A 6,000-nucleotide genomic window follows, 5' to 3' on the forward strand; every position below is an offset into this window, starting at 1 on the left:
TCTAGCCTTAGGTGACTTGACTAGGTGGACACCCTGACTAAAGATGGCCAGTAAGAGTCTCTCCCTCAAAACCTTGTACCACAATCAAATGCACCACTAGTAGTTCATTTCTGAATGTATTTTCTGCTTTCTGCTCTTTAGATAGTTCCTTATTCTCTGTGCCCTGCTCTCAAAAAGACCTTAATTTTTCTTTTTGAAATGACTGATAATAATATAAAGTCATAGTACCTCTAGGTTTGTATTAAAAAAAACAAACAAAAAACAAACTTTCCTGAAAAAAAAAAACCCAAAAACCGTGTACCACGAGACCTGGAAATGATTGTCTTTGCTCATCGCCAAATTTGAAAGATGAGTGGCTATATTTGGCTGGGCCATGAGAAAAGCAAGTAAAATAGAGAAAATCAGTAAGGGAAAGAGAAGAGCGAAACAGACAAGTAATGAGAAGTAGAGACGAGACTTCACAGCCCCTGGGAGATGGAAAGAGAGCCGTTGAAACTTCCTAATTTCCTACAAGTTTCAGTGGAGCTCACTTGTACTTCCCTTGAATGCTGGCAATGTCTCTTTTATTTTAATAAATCCTTTTATGTGTTTTAGCTGGAGTGAGTTTCTGTTTCTTCCTACCAAAAGATCCTTGACAAGAATACCTTCAAATCCTTCTCTGAGTCATAAACTTATCATTTTAATCCACCATTTCGCCTCAGCAATCAGACCCAGCCAGAGCTACTTATTATCCGTCAAATGCATTTAGCCTTTTGCTGCCTCCGTATGTTGCTTGATAGGTTCTCTCTGCTTGGAATGCCCATCACCTACAAGTTTAAGTGTCCACATCCCAGCCAGCCTTTGAACCCCAGCTGGAAACTTCCTCCATATGGCTTCTTGGAACCTTTCTGGTTACAAGTAATTTCTCACTCCTCCATGGAGCCTTTTATGTAGGTTTCCTGGCTCTGACGCTTTCTTACTTACAATAGAGCTGTCAGTACACCCAGCTTATTTTTCCTAGTCGAGTGTAAGCTCCTGGGGGCAGAGATTTTGTCTTGTTCTTTCCAAACGTCATCAGTGTTTATTTAGCACACAGTAGACATTCAAATGCTATTTATAGAATTAGCGAATAAATGAATGATTTCAAATTACCAGAAAGCATAATTAACTGAAAAATGTCAATACTCAAATTTTAGAGGGAAAAAAAAAGACAAGTAGAGAACTTAGATCATATCAACTATATAGTCAAAATATAAATTACAATACTTCAGAGATTAGTACAAATTCAATCAGGTCTTGAACTTAATCTCTAAGGTTTTTTCCACTACCAAAAAATATCCATGCCTATGTGATTCCGTACTTCATCCATCTACAATACTCTACAAGGAGACCTGAGGTTAGTATCTGAGCCTTCAGATGCAGTTGCTGTATATTTTTGGTGACTAAAAGACAATCCTGTTAAAAAAACATTGGAACTAAACAAAGAGTTAAATTTTACTTGACTAAAAAAAAGAAAAAAAAAAGGACAATCCTGTTATCCATTCACTATATAACACTGCATATAATTATTTCTTATAACTATTTGCTTATTATCTCACTTCCACTGGAATATGAGCTGCATGAGGGAATGATTTTTATTTCACTCACCAATGTATCCCATATGCCTATAAGAGTGCTTGGCAAAGAGGTGGCACACAATTAATAATTGTTGAATGGAGACTTCCCTGGCAGTCCAGTGGTTAAGACACTGTGCTTCCACTGCAGGGGGCATGGATTCGATCCCTGGTCAGGGAACTAAGATCCTGCATGCAGCGCAGTGTGGCCAATAATAATAATAATCTCAAAAAATTTTAAAAAAATAATTGCTGAATGGATGATTGAATGATGAATGAATAGGACATATAAAAGCAGGTAAGATGTAGCCTCTGCCCTCAATCAGCATCCAGTTATCTTTAGTGTAGAAGACATTTTGGGTACCCTGCCCAGATCCCCCTTACCAACCAGTGTCCCCATCCCCCAGCTGTTGTGTCTGCAAACAGCCGGCAGCTGCCCCCTTCCCCTGAGAACTGCACTTAGTATATGGGAACATCTCTCCCAGAAAGACCTGGGAGGTTGCACACTAACTCCAGAAGTAGCCTGTAGTCAATGGCTGACTGATAAAGGGATCTAAAAATTATCCTCCCTTGCTTTAGTGTGGGAAAGTTCTGTGGTGTTTTCACCATCTAGAGTTCCCCATGAGATCAAGCTAAAGCTAGCCTTCAGCTAAATATACATCTTTATCTGGCTCTTCCTCATCCTGCTTTTCTCACTTCCTCCCTTACAGGCTCACTGGAGAGCACTCCCTCAATAAATCATCGCCATAAAAATCCTTGTCTCAGGCTCTGCGTAAATTCTTGGGGATTATTTATTATCTATTATGTGCCAGGCACTATTTTTAAAATAATATATCTATTTTGAAATCTAATTTAACTTAATCTTACCTTCACAACCAATTTTCAAGACAGTTATCATCCCTAAATTACTGATATAAGCTAAACATTTGCTTAATATATTCTATGTGGTCCAAGTGGAATTTGAACCCTGATCTACCGAACTCCAGAATCTCTGTGCCTCATATTATACAACAGAAGTGCAGGAAGTTATTCATATGTTTTGAGAACATTTTTTTTTTTGGGGGGGGAACATTTTTAATGACAAAAAGAGAACCACATGAGATTTTTGTGGCTGATCCCCAGTTAACCAGAATATGCAATTAATCACAACTTCCTGATCCTTAAAATTCAAAGTAATCAAATAGTCTCTCCTTTCCCAGACTGGCTATCCCTTCACATTCTGATGAGAGTCTGACTTAGGAGTTGATATGTTAGGGAGTCTTTCAGTACTTTTCACTGCATCAGATCTTTAAGTAAATTCTTGGCCCCATGGGAAAGTAGATATCTGTTGACCTATTCTGTTGATTGATGGGGACTTTCAGACATTGAGTGATGTCCACCAAGTCCTCATAACACATCTTCATCAGAACCAAGCATTTCAAATTCCTTACCCATGCCTCAGATTTTCAGATTGTTATCTTGCAAAAATCCACAGCTTTCACCATTACTGAGAGAGAAGAGTCCCTGATAAAAACCTGTTTTCACTCTAGTCTGATTCTACTGGTCAAGAATGGGGGAAAAATATGTATATGTGAATAATAATCATCTTTCCAGGGCAGAGTTTACAGCCTCATAGACCAGATTAAATGGAATTGGGGAAAGATAATATGTAGAATTAAATTCTTCAAAGTATTTAAAATTAAGAGAAATAGATAATTGAAACATTTCTTTTCTACTGGAGATACTTGGACTGCTTTGCTTCCAGAGCCCATCTCTTGCAGAGGCGTATTATATTTTTATAAAGGAGATTTTGAACTTCTAAACACTTAAAAAATTTTTTTGCTGGTTTGAGAAAGAAGGGATAAATAATAGGTAGAAGTATTACAAGCCAAATGTGGGCTAGAATGATAAAACACAAACATAATACCCATAGAATGGGAAATTATATTGACACTGTGGCTCATGGATGTTTCTGATGCTTTCAGTGGAACTATTAAAAAGGGATATAAGTTAGATTATGGAGTTCTGTATTCTTCTATCATGAGTATTTTTTGTTTCTATGAAAGCAGTGCTCTAGATCTTCAGACCCTATCTAGATTTGATTTGCACTTGGCAACAAAAGACTTTGTATCAAAGAAGAAAATCCAAAAAAGAGATTTCATATAGGTCTTCTAGTATAAAAAAAGGAGAACTGCAATGTAATCCCCAGTATAAAAAAAACAAAATTTGTAACTTCATTCTACTAATGAGTATGCATTTTTACATGTTTTTGAACAGCTCCTTTCTCTAAAGCTGAATCTCCCCAAAGATTGGCAAACATACATTTTCATTGTAATAATGAACACTTGGCTTTCAACATCTCAAGTAATGATTATAATGTGAAACACAAAAATAGTGTCATCAAGTGGAGAGACCAGTGCCCTGGGCCTGGGAACCTGGATTCCAGCCCTATACAAACTAACTTTGTGATACTGGGCATTTACTCATTCTTTCTTGGTTTCGTTTTCCTCAGTTGCATATTGAGAAGATTGAACTAGACAATCCCTAAGGTTTCTTCCAGCTCTATCTTTATCTTTCACATTTATGAAATTAGATTAATTCCTTTGGAGAAAGATCTCAAAACCTCTATAATCATTTTCCCAAATTAAGTGAATTATATTTCTCAGAGCATTTCTTTCTAGGTTACGGTAAAATGATGAAACATAGCTCTCTCCCCAGAAACATACGTCATGTTGAGACCGGCTCCTTTGAAATATATTGGTATTATTATTGAAAGCATGTTGAGGTCAGATACGTGAACAAGGAAAATGTGATGGACATAGGTGAAAGGAAATTATACAAGAGCAAAGATCTGGGTAGTGACTCCAGACTAAAAAGTTTGGACAGACAACATAAATCTAGATAAGTCAGAAGTCAAGTCCAAACAAATCAGCCAATGCAACAAGAGTGGAGCAAATATGGTAGGTCAGAGCAGACAGAGTTCAGAGTCTGGGATCAGAGAATGGATAGTAATAGCATTAAAGAACAGAAAATATCAAGGAGAGATCAGATTTTAAGGCATAACTTATTTCCCTCTATGCTATTTATATTTATAAGTAGCTGTGTCTATGGGTGCTCACTATAGTCAGAATAATGTGAAAAGTAATACTGATAAAGTAAGATACTGGTTCAAGTAGGATATCAACAAAGATTTGGGAAGATTGCTTTCCATCAGAAAGCATCAGAAGATTCAGATGATTTAAGGATATTAGAGAGGAGATGAGATAAGAAAGGAGAAAGCAATATGTCTTTCTTAGACACTTGTTTTGTCCTGGCTCTGTATGGAAGGAAAACAAGCTACTCCCTACTTCCCTTTTGCTCTCATACCAAGATGAACCAGTAGAGCTAGTACCAGAGAACATGATCTGGGTAATGAAGGCAGGGCCATAATCCCCACCCTCACAGAGGACTCCTCACAATAACTGGCATAACCTTCACCTCTTTCAGAGCAACCCCTTGGGTTATACACAAGAGAACAATGTAGAAGGCCACTCGATACAAGGACTCTCTCTCTTATCCATCTCTATCTGGCTGTGTGTGAAAATGCTCTGACTCATTCTTCATTCAAATAGAAAAATTTAAGAGAGCAGTTGTTATAGAAATACATGGCAACATAGAAGGTTCTGTAGACACAATAAAAGTTCCTTTCCCAAGAGAGAAATCTTCTTCTGTACCAACTGACTAGTTGGAGAGGGATATTCTGATTTATATTTTCAATAAATCTTCTAGCAGCTCTATGGAGAGTATACTTTTAGGGCCATAAGAATGGAAGCAGAAAAACCAGTTAGGAGGCTTTTTAGGAATCCAAGTGAGAGATGGTAGTGACTTAGAATTCCAGCTTTCACCTGTACCTGTTTTCCTCACCTTCCATGCACGTGGAAGAATTATACTTCCTTTCCCCCTTGCAGTTGGGTGGTGCTCCATGACTAGTTCTGGCCAATGGATTGGTGTAGAAATGGTACGTATTGCTTCCAGACTGGAGCATTTGATTTCTGGGTGAGACCTTCCTGTGTTCTTTTATCCCCTCAAACTGTGGCTAGTAAACTTCCAGATTGTGCAGACACTTCAATGAGGGGCCTGGAGTGAGGAAGAAGTGGAGCAGATCTCCCCGCTGATGTGCAGTGGACATGTAACTGAGTGAGAAGTAGATATTTGTTGTTTAAACCACAGAGATTTGGGGATTATTTGCTACCACAGCATAACTTAGCATATCCTAAACAATATTGATACTAACGGTAGAAATAGTGAAAATTAAGTAGATTTGGGATGCAGTTCAGAGGTTTGATTGACAGGACTTTCTGACAGATTAGAGATAAATGGAAAAAGGAAGAAAAACCAAGGATGACCACAACAATACAATAAGCCCATAGCTGGCGTTGCTAATCAGTTA

This window comes from Eubalaena glacialis, chromosome 10, assembly GCF_028564815.1.
Source record: "Eubalaena glacialis isolate mEubGla1 chromosome 10, mEubGla1.1.hap2.+ XY, whole genome shotgun sequence".
Classification (NCBI taxonomy): Eukaryota; Metazoa; Chordata; class Mammalia; order Artiodactyla; family Balaenidae; genus Eubalaena; species Eubalaena glacialis.